Source organism: Rhagoletis pomonella, unplaced genomic scaffold (genome assembly GCF_013731165.1).
Source record: "Rhagoletis pomonella isolate Grant_MI unplaced genomic scaffold, Rhpom_1.0 Rhpom_scaffold_00004, whole genome shotgun sequence".
Classification (NCBI taxonomy): Eukaryota; Metazoa; Arthropoda; class Insecta; order Diptera; family Tephritidae; genus Rhagoletis; species Rhagoletis pomonella.
In genome coordinates, this window is record NW_023458558.1 from 26,004,768 (window position 1) to 26,018,347 (window position 13,580).

The 13,580-nt window shown below is 32.2% G+C and overlaps 1 protein-coding gene, 1 long non-coding RNA gene and 1 other non-coding gene across 4 annotated transcripts in view; 1 reads left to right on the top strand and 2 right to left on the bottom strand.

Annotated features, from left to right (window-relative positions):
• LOC118737327 (IQ and ubiquitin-like domain-containing protein) overlaps positions 1-13,580 on the bottom strand; it is a 53,316-nt gene that overhangs the window by 10,744 nt on the left and 28,992 nt on the right. The window lies entirely within an intron of this gene.
• LOC118737331 overlaps positions 1-13,580 on the top strand; it is a 131,939-nt gene that overhangs the window by 10,386 nt on the left and 107,973 nt on the right. The gene's annotated exons all lie outside the window — the stretch shown is intronic.
• Trnas-gcu lies at positions 5,037-5,118 on the bottom strand. The gene has a single exon. It is a non-coding gene; the product is annotated as a tRNA-Ser (tRNA).

Consider the following 13,580-nt stretch of genomic DNA (forward strand, 5'->3'; position numbering starts at 1 on the left):
CATTGGATTAGCAGTCCAACGCCTTAACCACTCGGCCACCTCGTCGTTGTGATCACCGTACTCTATTTCCGCAATTGTACTCAAGCACTGCCTTACCATCATGATGTTGGCATAGCAGTTTTCGCTGTTGTATGTAAAAAATGTAGTGTCGTAGCATAATAATAAATGGATGTGCATATAGATTAATTTTTTTACAGTATATGTACATAATTAATTGCAACAGTTATTAATTAAAGTTAAAATTAAATTAACAACAAATAATGGGTTGGTTTTATTAAATCATATATTTGGCTAATTCCACATAGCGGGGGGCGTGAAATATTGTGAGCGTAGTAGTGCATTCTAGTTCACAAATACTGGTTATATAAATACATACATATGTATATGTACTTAGGTAAAAACTTTTTACTAAAAAGTATACATATATACCGATGGGTAACTCGAGGCTGGCTACCTTGTTAACATATCAAATGGGTATTTACACAATTTTTCCAGCGCGATTAAAAATGAGCGAAAGTTGCCCGCCACTAACTCAACTGAAAATATAAAAATATGATAATAACTACAAGAAAATTGTCTACCGAACGCATCGGATAATATGTCGATGAAATGTAAGGTAGATTTTTTTTATAATTTTATAAGGGCCATTTTTTGACTGCTAAAGTTATCGTGTGATTTAACTGCTCGTCAAGTGTATTGCTAAAGCAAACTGGTCGTTAATTTTGGTAGAACACGAGAAAACGGCAAGAATAGGAGTAAACATAGCCGAATAGAGGATAAAAAAAAACTGCCAGAAGAGTAAATTTCCTTAATATAAAATTTTTCGGTAGGAAAGGGGGTTTAAATTGCAAAAATATATGTATGATTTATGAAATAATTAATAAAATATTAAAAAAACGGGTATTTTTGTTAAAAACAGTGCATTAAAAATTTCTGAGGATAGTCAAAATCGGCTAAACCAAAGTAGCGGTCTATGGAATGCGCCACCTTTGTCCCCTACATCACACAGTGTTTCAGCAGGTGGAAATAAGTCATGGTGACATTTGGTACAAAAAACCAGTTGCGCTTAGCGAGAACAGTAAAAATCAAAAAAAAAAATATATAAAATACTAGAATCGGAGCGATACCAACTAATCAATTCAATATCAATTCTTTAGTTGTTATAGATTTTTCTCGTGAAGACATTTGCCATTTCTTTGGTAGTTCTCTTAATCATAAAAAAAATTATTTGGAAATGTAGATGGTAAAGATTGCACAAGGGAACTAAAATGGGGCAACATTTTGTTGCGGCAAATGTTAAAGCTATTTTCGATTGACTTTTTTGTGCTGATTACGAATCAGTAATAATAAAGTGTCTATTAGCTTTAGATTTTGAGAAAAACGAGGTCAACGTGTAAAAAAATCGCGTTTTTTTCGCAATATTTTAGAAGCTATGTATAGCAAAGAAGCAAAAGGTGGTATTAGGCTTAAATTAAAGCAAGAAATCTCGACTACTATTCCTGAAAATACATCCCTTCACATTAACTTGATGGCCACTTATAGTCGTTTATTTAACAGCGATACCTGATTTTGTGCGAAGTTTGAGTACTCACCGCAATTAAACAAAAGATGGTAGAGCCTTCCACTTTGGCTCAAATTAAGCTAGACCTTCGAAAATATTGCAAAAAACGCGATTTTTTGTCAATTTGACATCGTTTTTCTCAAAATCTGGAGAGAAAAAGAAAAAAATATATATCCAACCTCAAGAATAAGCCGCTAAAGCGAATTGCGTTCTCAGTATTTATATTTTTATTTTTTCATTTACAACTAAGTAACCAGAAAGTTACTCACACGGCCCAAAGTAAAGAAAGAAATAATGGCAGAATATGCTAACCTCTATCAGTTTTCAAAATGTGCCTAACGAACTGTAAAAATAGTGCCGAAAAGGAGATGAAATTACGAAAAAATTAGAATTGCTCTCTTTTAAGGCTTTTTAAGAGCAACGTATTTTCAAAAATACCTTTTTTAAAGTACACTAAAATAATAAAATAATTATTAATTCATAATAAAATAATAATTATTCACAGTTCGGCAGTCGGCTGGGGAATTGATGAAACCAAGTTTTCTGAAAGTCTGGATTATACTGGATATATTATACTTTCTACTAACAAAGTCTAAAAATCTACCAATATTTTTCGGAAAGAAAGCCAAGAGATTTAAACGAAAGGAGTGTATGTATATGTCCATAATTTATCATGGGGCACCTTAAATAAAAATGAAAAGTAAACTCTGAACATAACCAATTTAAAAATCAAATAAATTTGTGTGGGAGGTTGTCAAACGAATAGGTTGCAAACGTCAACCATTTCAAAAATCTAATTTGAATAAAAAATATATATAAGCGGTGAGTAATTGTTTGCGCCTCCTTTAAAATAAAACAGTGTCCGTGATCGAAAAAAATTCGATTCGAAATTTTTTTTGAGATTACGGCATTCGGTACTGAGTTTGCTTTTTCATTCAGACAGCTCGTAAAGCTCATAAATTTACGAGCCTCATAAAAAAGCTGTGAAAATTTGTATGGAGCTCTATTTACGAGCCCCTCGTAAATATACAAAAAAAATTTGATGCGCAAACGACCTCGTAAGCGTCAGTGTTGCCAAGGGGCCAAAGATTTTATACTCAAATGTATGATAAAATACTAAAAACAAATGAAAAAAATAATAGGTGAACAAAATTAGTAAATTTCATCCAGTAACTGTATTTAAATAGTTTTTCTGCAAATTCTCGCCTTCTTAATTATTCGTTCGAGCTGTTATATTTTTATGAAAAATTGAATATTTAAACAATTTCTGCGCCTCATGGACGACCATTTTTAACAACAACTTACAATAATAAAAATTTCCGTATTTTTCTATGAAAAAACGAAATGAATTTTTTTTAGCCAAAAAATATATTTTTATAGCACAAATAATTTTATTGTATAGTTTAATGTTTTTTTTAGTCTGCACCCAAAAATTGTTTTATTCGGAAACTTACGTTCAAAGAAAAATAAAAATTTCCAAAATTTGCAAAAAATTTTCAATTGATGATAAAAAAAAAGTACTTGAAATTTTGCGACAAATTTACAGTATACTTTTCGACTACAAAACTCTGTACTGCCTGAATATCATTGAAAAATATTAATCTAGGTAAATTCGGAGCCCACTTGAGGAAGCCTTACCCCCAACCGTATGGAGGAGTTTTACAAACAACAGATTGTATTGTTCCTCTCCATTTATTACTTTTACACACTTTCTTCGCTGGAGGCATCAAACGAAAATAATACACATACATACACAGCATATACGCAGAAACGTTTTTTTTTTTTTTTAAATACCCACCATGCAAAACATGAGAAATAGGCAACAATCGTCAATGGCAACAAATTGGCGATTCGCCGATTTATTGCCGTAGTGAGAAATCGGCAACATCAACCAAATGAAATATTAAAAAAGGTAAAATTGTTGCAAGAAAGTATTATTCAAATATCGCCTGTAGAAATAATAAAACGACTAATTCAGGTAATAAGAAAACGACCCGCCCAGGAGAGTTGCCTTCGGCGAAAGTTTTAGAGCGACTGTTAATAGGAAATCGTTAACATTTACGCATACATTTTTTTCTGATTTTGTTTTTAATACGTTCGATATGTTCTTACATACGTACATATGTCTCGATAACTACTCGAAATTGCTCGTGAAAATGGCGATACCCGAGATTGGGTCGAGAACTCGATTTCCTGGGTATCGAAATGCTTGAAAATATGCGAGCGGAAATCGAAAGCCCCACTAAGTATAACAAAGATTCAAGCATAAGGTTTGACATTGAAAGAAAGTTCGGAAATTGTGACAACTGTGACGTTGTTCGTTTTGTTTACATTGTTTTTCTACCTCCTTGTGGTGTGTTTTTTTTGTTTTTATCGATTTGATGTGTGTCTCCGAACGATTTCAATTTTAATTTACCACAAATTTATGAGATAAAAAAAATTAAGTGCTTGGTGATTGGAACAAGTTCGTGCGTTTCTTCTTCCCCCCCCCCCCAGAGGCGTAAATTTGCGGGAAAATTGGGTGCATTTTTGAAGTCAGAACGTTGGCATTGAAAAATCGAGCCGTGCCGATGCTGCGCGATTGTAAAACACCTTCTATCATGAAAACCATATTTTATGAACTTTTTGCCAATTTTACTAATTATATCATAACACTTTTTGTTTTACTTACTTGTTTTCATTCTTAGGCAGATGTCAAAAACGCTCAGAAATTTACTTTTTTTCTCCTTTGATTCCGTAATCTTGTTAGGTAGTTGGTTCATGGTAAATTCCATGACCGGACGTGTGATTCGAATCATGCCAGTCAGGCAAGAACGCGAGAATAAATCAAGTAATTTTTAAGCAAAAAACAAACCCGACTTCAATTCTCATATAAAAGAAAAAACATATATATATATATATATATATATATATATATATATATTTCATGATTGATCCAATGATCGGCTCTAAACCATTATTAGTATGGGACCATCTCTGAGACACTACCTTTCCGATGCCAAAAGAATTATCGAAATCGTTTGACGTGGTCCAAAGTTATGCGGTAGCGTACATAAAAAACATATAAAAAAAAATATTTTGACGAACTGATAAACTCCTCCTTTTTTGGAAGTCGGTTAAAAAAACTAATTTTTTTGTGGGTTTGACGCTGCATTTCTGTTTTGGCTGGAAAACGAAGAAAAAGTAAACATACCAAAGAAAACAACGAGAACCAAAATTACTATCAGCCAAATGTTTTAAAACGTTTTTTCGTGTTGAATTAAAACTTTTTAGTTGAAGAAAAGTATCAAAAAGTGCTGCAGGCGTAGTGAACAAAGCCCAGCAAACGAACCCCTTTCAAAAACTTCTTTCTTATAAGCATTTACAAATATGTACACGATTGCGTTATTGGATGTTTTATATTTGGTTCATGGCTAAGAATTTTTCAATTATAATAAAAAAATTAAAATAAAAAGTAAAAAAAAAAAAACAATTGCGACGAGGATGGGATTCGAACCCACGCGTGCAGAGCACATTGGATTAGCAGTCCAACGCCTTAACCACTCGGCCACCTCGTCATTGTAGCCGGCGAGCGCAAAGTTGTGTTTTGTTATTGGTGACAACAATGGCACGGCATTACCGACAGTTTGTAATTCCCTTTCACCATGCTAGCTAGATGGCGCTACGAGAGCGTGTGAAGGTGAATATGTATTAGTTGCATTTTTTTGTAAACGAGCAAAAAAACGCTCAACTCGGATAAAATTTCCCTTTAGCTACTTAAGTAACCCTTATGCAAAATAGCGAATGATTTGTTGTCGCAAGGCTCATCGAAATCGTTATGAAAAGTGTTTCTGTAACTCAAAAAATTCAGCTTGCGATATGGCTGTGGTGAGTTGTTAACATATCGATGGTGTGACTGGAATGAAACGAACCATCCGTAATTTCTAGCGAGAAATTGTTTTGTTGTTGTTTGTAAAAGTTTAATAAGTGCAATATTTATTATAAATCCGTCATTTGTTTGCAAATATTTTGATTAGTTAACAACTAAGAGCTAATATACCCATATTTAAGCATACATACATACTTTCATGTATATTATGGTGATTGACTCGGTTTTTTCAAACCGGTTTCCACAGGTTTTTGGAAGATTATTTAGGCGTTTTTTGAAATCATGACTTTTTGAATAACGAATAAAACTGATTTTTCCATCGAAGAAACCAAGTTTTTTCATTTTATACATAGAGTTTTTCGAAGTTTTAAAGGCATTTCCAGTGTAAGGAAAACCTCTAAATAGTTTTAAAATTATCCTAGGTTATTTGGGGATGAACAGTTTCTCATATTTGAATCTAATAAATGAATGTTTGCCGCTTAAACGTTTTCTACGTGTTTGGCCGCGATCTACAATTCGTGCTGCACTTCTTTATGTTGTGACACAAATGGGGAGATCTCAACTCTCACTCCACCTCTGAAGAAGCTTTTTTATGGCAGGAGGCAGGTGGCAGGTCGTCCGCCATTTGAAAACCCTATTTTAATGTTGATAAGCCCTACTACTCAATGCGAAAAAGTAAGAAAAAATGCTTTAAAGTATGAAAAGTAAGTAAAAGTAAACCGGTCTATCCGGTTTTTTCTTAATTTCTCAATCAGGAAACCGTATTTTTTTTTTAAATTTAAAAAATGCGAATAATCGAACACCCTAATGCATATGTGCATACACAGAATTATTAATCTTCTTAAACGAAAATGAAATTAAATTATTGAAATGAATTTAATCCATTTAAGCGAAATGATGATCCAATTATCCTTTGCTACCTCCTTATTTTCATCAAATCCAGAAGTTTTCTCACTTCTAATTTTTTTTTTCTGTAAAATAAAAGTAATGGAATAAGAAAATATAAAGAATTTAGAAAGTATATCGCCAATACATGTACACCACACTTACAGAAACACTACCTTGTGATTGTAAGTGTTCTGAAATTCCTTTTCTTGACCAGTATTGGCTTATATTTCTTTTCTTTTATTTATTATTTAATAATCCTGTGAATGTCTAGCACATTATACATAAAATACCGTGCGATAGCAAATTTTACACACAAAAATCAATATATTCGCGAAACCATGGGCCAAACATAGTAAAATTGCGTTTTTAGTTTTTCACTCTGACGTTAGTAATTCAAAAATTACTTAAAAATTCAAAGAAATGTGCGTAGAGAAGAAGTATGGATATAAAATTAATGAGAAAATCCTGTAGAATTCAAACAGATTTAAGTTTCTAGTGCAGAGGGCTGGTAAATATTGAAAATGTCCTTTTAAAATTGTATCCCTGAAATTTCGCAATTTTTGATTTTGAAAAAATTATATGCTAAGGATATCTTCGAATTTGGTCGTTCTAAATTTATCAGATTAAAAAATTACCTATTCGTAATTGTGAATCCAAAAAAATTTTATTTTATTTTTTTTATTCTAAAGAAATTTCTTCTTTTATTTCACATGTTTGAAATTACAAGGTCCTTTTAAATAAATCCTGATGTCAGAGAGAAAAAATAAAAATGCCACTTTAAATAATAAAGTAAGTAACCCATTTATTTATTATTTATTTTATGGTGGTAGAGCTTCACAAACAATATAGAAGAAATTTTTTTATTTAAGTTATTGAAAAGTAATGAACAACTAAATCTTGGGACTAATCCTGGAATCCTGGGATTGTGAGAACGTGCATGTCCAATTAAATATATAAAAAAAATGCATAGCGTGGTGAAAATATTATAGCCGAACCACTTTTTGCCAAGTTTTAATGTATAAGTTTTTTGTTATTTAATTTTTTGTTTCTTTATGGTATAAGTCCCCCAAAAATCGTTAGTTAACAGAACAATTCTAGGGGGTGGAAGCATTAAAATTTCCATTTTACTTATTTTGTACCACCCTAATGTGCATACATATCGTGTGGTGACAGGTAAAACTGATTAAGTACAGTTTTTGGAAAACCCCTGTTTTTGCTTAAAGCTTACTCTTTACGGACTTCAAAACGTTTTTTTTTTTTCTAATTCGATATTTAAATCTAAAGTTAAAAGGGAACAAAACTAAATAAGAAAATACAAAGATGAGAAAAATAACGTCTTCATGGTTTAAATAAAAAATTTTTAATATTTTCAATAGATACATAAAATAAATATTAACAATATGGTAACGATGCTAGCAACATGATCAAATTATGAAGCTTCAAAGATCTCAGTATCCGTCAAAAAGTTGTTTATTGAAACTACATTCGTTTTTGTATCATGGTTTTGACCACTAACGTGTTTGAAATTTTTCGCATGGGCACACTTATAGGCAGGAAAAAGTCACTAAATACATTTTCCTTAATAACTAAGCTAATATATGACTTTAGTGATGAATTAACTTACTGCCATATTATCCGTTGTCTAGTGTACACGCTATCAGTGATCGGACTTCTACCATATTGTGGTAAATCTGCCACTTTTTTGAGCATCTACCACATCAACCACACAAGGTCCGAAATCTACCACATATTCGCGTTTTTGAGTAGTTTTATTTTTGCTCGACATAATTTTCTTAATTTTAAGAGCAAAAACTGTCCAACACTAAACACTAACAACAGGCAGAACGGGAGGATAATGTAAACTATAAAATAGTAAATTTTCTCAGCGAAAATGTAAAAAAACTGCGATTTTTGTGAAAGTTTCTTTAGCGTTGTTTTCTTTTACTTGTTAATTGTCAAAATCGGCAAATCCCAGGTAGCGGTTTCTGGAACGTGCCACATTTGTTCGCTACATCGTGATGTGATAAAAAAAAAAAAGCTGGCAGTACTCCGCAAGGTTGCACAAATGTCTCAAAATACGAACCTGCTTTACACTGTCAAGGAAAAAATTGCCAAAAATCAACGCAATTTTTAGCAACTTCAATCTGTACAAAAATTCAAAAAAAAAACTCTGCAAGGTTTCACCTAAATTGCAAACTTTCTAATTAGACTCTAAAAAACAAAGTTTGATCCAAAACCTGAGATCTTCCACATTTTTTTGAAATCTACCACATATTTTTCCAGATTCTACCACACAACATTTTTTAAGTCCGATCACTGCACGCTATACGGATTTGAAAGGATAAAATGTCACAGTTAAATTTTAGTGGTACAAAGTGCTTGAAACCTCTTTATCTCAAATTCGTTCTGAGTGTACTTAATGAGTTTTACCTCTCACCCCACGATATACTGATCTTATGTACATATGTACAAACACCTGCACTTGCCGACATACATATGTATTTACGGAGCATACTTTAAGGAAGAGGCGTAGGGTCCAGATTATTCGTAGTGTACAATTTATTAGAAATATTAAAATATAGTTATTAAAAAATTTATAACAATTTTCTTCATTAATTTATTAATTAAATTAAATTAATTAATGCTTGGTTTTGTTTATGTATTTACCTGTCGGACATACTTATGTACATATGCACATACATACCTAGATACACACATTTGTACATACAATGTTTCCGCCGCAACTTTTGTCTTGCGTTAGAAGTTTTCTTCCTTCATAATTGAAGCTCTGGTACAATTACAAATGCGTACGTACGGTTTCATTTCAAACCATATTTGCCATACATGCATACATAATCCCAGCAGGAAATTCATTTCTATTTCTAGTACATATTGCTGCAAAGTAACGTTTTAACTTATTAACATATGTATGTACGTACATATGTATGTATGTATTAATTTGCAAAAGGAACGCATTGCTCGTTTGCTGGAAAAACGTTTAAGAAAAAAAAAATGTTGAGTAATTAAGGTATTCCGAGATCTGTAAATTGTGCTTATAAAAAGGAAAACTTTGCTCATTTCCACTTGTTTGCAATTATAACAAGAAAACAATCACTCTTTGACAAAGTAAGGAAGCTAATTAATATTCGAGCTTTATCATCAGAATTAAACTTTAGGATTATACTTGTTATATTTTCTTTTAACTATTAAGCTAGAAAGCAATATTTTTATTTATAAAGCTTCATGCGCCTTAATTTCTTGATGATTTTCAACTTTTTAAAGATATGCGCTACATGAGGAGACAAAACTTGAGTCTAGAATTAAAATATGTTTTAAATGTTTTTTAATCAATGTATAGTCCAAATAGTTTTTGATTTATTTTACATTGTATATTACAACGCTAGTCTGATCTAAATTTTAAGATGCGAATAAAACCAAGTTATTCAACTTTTCTAAACCAACTTTCGCCAATACTCTCTAGCATCATCAGGGGCAATTCGTTTATTTAATATCTGTCACAAACAATGAGAAACAAAACATAAAGCATAAAATATATATCACAGTATTAACAAAAAAAAAACCCCAAAAATCGGCAGATGGCCAATTTCCCATTTTAAGCATATTTTTCTTGCAGGTAAATCAAGAGCACCTAACTAGTGATGTGCTGAATTGTCGGTACTAAATACTTAAAAAAGATTTCGGTACCCAAAACTTCTTTTTCGGTACCCGATACCGATACTTTACATTAAATCTTCGCCATCATATGCATTTCAAGTTTAGAACACACTTTCATTACTAATTTATATGATATCGACTAAAACACTTGACCTTAGTCGATCCAAGATTCAAGAAAAATGCTTTGATGGATGAAGAAGCTTTTCAATGATATCGTCCGATTCGGCTGGAACCAAAATGCTTCAAACAAGTAAGAGTTTCTCTGCATTATGGCCTCGAACCGCCATATATGTATACATCTTTCATTTGAATCAGTATTAAAAGCTCTAATGGTTACAACATTCGGGTTTTGATAGGCGAGTCTCCCCTGAACCGTTTTTCCACATTTTTGGCCTATGTGTGCGGTTTTATTCGAAACCTAAGTGTTTCGGTACCGAGTATCGAGAGTATTGGATACTTTTTTAAATCGATACCGAATAACGATCAATACCTAAAAGTATTGATTCAGCACATCACTACACCTAACGGGTGAAAGATGTGTAATCTATAAATAGTCTCCTGTATGGCGCAACCAGCTGGGTGTGAATTCAAAGACAGTAAAAAAAGAAAGCAAATTGTTAAGTTTTTCGCATTGAAACGCACTGACGCGACATTGAAGTTGGTTGAACAACTTTTTCAAACGACATCCATTGCCGCCCCTGGGACTGTATTATGGCAGTAGATATAAAATTAGCGTAACAAAAGTACAATTTTATTAAATGCATACGGGTGTATGTAAACATGTACTTGAATATCTGTGTACATATAATGTCTACATAGAAATGAATGATGGCTTTATGCGTTCTAATTTTAACTGCCAGTTTGTTAAGTCGACGCAAAACAAAAAAATTCAAGTAAAGAAGTCTAAGTTCGGACGGAGCCGAACACTAAATACCCGGCGATAAACTTTATATGTGACCTGGTCTACGGAAAGGGGGCTTAGGTGTCAAAAAATCAATTTTCACTTTTTGGTTGATTCGGATGGAAGATGAGATGCTTTTTCACGTGGTGAAAAGCAGAAAATCCTAACTTGCTTAGAAGTGTACTAAAAATGTAGAGAAAGAAGAGTAAAAATACGACAAAATATAATTCATTACATTATACAATTACATTATACAATTACAATTACAATTACATTATAACAATTAACGAGATAATGAGAAACTGACGAAACGAGTTGCTTACTTTTAACAGCTTTTTCACAGAAAACTAGTTTTCGCACGTAAGCTCCCTTTTCGTAGACCAGGTCACATATAATTATATGTGTGCCTGTATCACCCATATATATGCGTTAATAGGGCAAGTACAATAATCGTACCGGGTTTGGTACAAATTGGTCGAATAGCTACCGAGATACACAATATGTGATTATAAGTGGTCGGTGCCACGCCCATTTTCCAACATTTTATCATAAACGAATTTTTGGGGAAAGAGTTATTGCAAACATCAATTTTGAATAAATTTGCTTCAGTATTTACTGATTTATTGAAGATTTCGTATTTCTCTAAATTACCGTTATATGAGATGTCGGCGTGGTTATTCCCCGATTTTAAAAGTTTTCAGCCCTTTGGTGTTTCGTACCAAGGCCAACAATTGTGCCAAGTTTGGGAGAAATTGGAGGAACAGTTATCAAGATATACACGTGTCATATTTTCAAGATTTTATACCATTTCGACGAAAAAGTGCTTGTCCCACATAAAATACATGGAAAACTTCATGGGCTTTGAGGCAGTTCTAAATATCATTTTTAACAAAAAATACGGATATTCATTTTATGCATTTGAAAAATCATAGAGCTTAACATTAAAAAAATAATAATTTGAACCACCCTATTGTACATACTTATGTACATATATGAAGATAGTCGCAGTAATTTCAAGATAAGTTGGGGCAATAAATAAAACCTTTCTTTATGTCTATTTAAGACAAAATGCATTTTTAATTTTATGCTTAATGCAATTTTCACAGAAAGCCTTTTACTGACTAAATGACAAGCAGGCGCAAACTTAATAATACTTTGTATGGCATATGTATGTATGTACATAAGTACTTTACTACTTAACTAATTACACACAAATTTTTGAAGCTTCGTTTAAGTAAGCCAACACGAAGCCGCATAGCACAAGTGCTAGCGCACGCATAGCCACAAATTAATTTACTAGATAAATACAATAAATACAAGTCGATTAAAGTAAGAAAAGTAAAACTCATTAAAATGAAAAGTTATTCACCTTTGTGTTTAGTGATTAAATTTCGTCTGCAAACGACGCAAGCGTTAAAATCAGCCACTGTGCAACAGTTGGGCGTTTGCAAAGTGTACGTGGTGGGTACCCATCATTGGGTACTTTCCAGCATGATTTGATTGCCGAGAGCTCACATTACTTTCCAGAGAACTAGTTATCTAAAATTGTTTTATAGCCATTTCACTATCAAGCATTCATACCCGCTTACATATGAAGCTTCGCAGTCAACTGGTCAAGATTTTTCTGTTGTATTGTGTTGTTTGAAATGGAATATGAAGCTTAAGTATATTTCGAAAGAGATTTAAACCAATTCTGATATGATAAAATGTAAGGTTAGATGTTCATAGTTAATCGAATTTTTTTAGAAAGATGGCACGTTGCATCCCAAATTGTGTATAAATATACATAGTTGACTTGTGTTATATTTAATTGTTCCACGAGCTACTAAAAAAAAAGTTCAATCTAAGATGGTCGAGATCGTCCTAAAGCTAACTTAGCTATTAACAGCTGAACTTTTTGAAGTTGATTTGCATAGTGAAGACCAGTAAATTAGGGATTCAAAATTATATCATCGTAATCCTTGTTTAATTCTCTATAAAAAAAATTGGTTAAAAAAATGTGGGTTTTTCAAGAACTATTTTTAAAATATTTTTCTCTATGACGAGATGGTTTGTTTTGTGAGACTCAAACATTTTTTTTAATTTGTTTTCGAAAACTTATGTTGAGCTATATTTAGTAAGGTGTTAAACTTCGTTTTTTTTTGCAAAAAGTAAAATTTTATTGCGGATTCCGATAGAATACCTATCCAGAAATAATATTTGTACGGCCAGATTATTCTGTAAGGAGACAAACCCCTAGTTTCAACATAATTTGTCATGCATTTGGTTTCACTGTCCGCCACTTCATAGCTAAACATGCATATTCACATACATAGTTCAGGTAATTCATTTAATTTTTTATTGTGAGTATGATTATTTTCGATTTAAAAGCGTAAATTTCTTATCGCTATTAATAATTATTTTTAATTGGAGATAATTGGTGTTTCCAACAAAGACAGCGTGGAGTTATGTAAATCTAAATTTTTCTTTGGAGTGACCACACATAAATATACTACAACTATAATTGATAATGAACTAGCCGCATCAGAGTTTAGCATTAGGAGATTAGAGAAAGCATGACATTTAAATAATATGTAATTGTCTTCAAATATGTATACGTGTACATTAAGGTGGTTCTTAAATATGGGAAGCAATTTTTTACATCAGATTTCCTAAGCCTCAGCCCCTACGACGATGCCACTATAGTC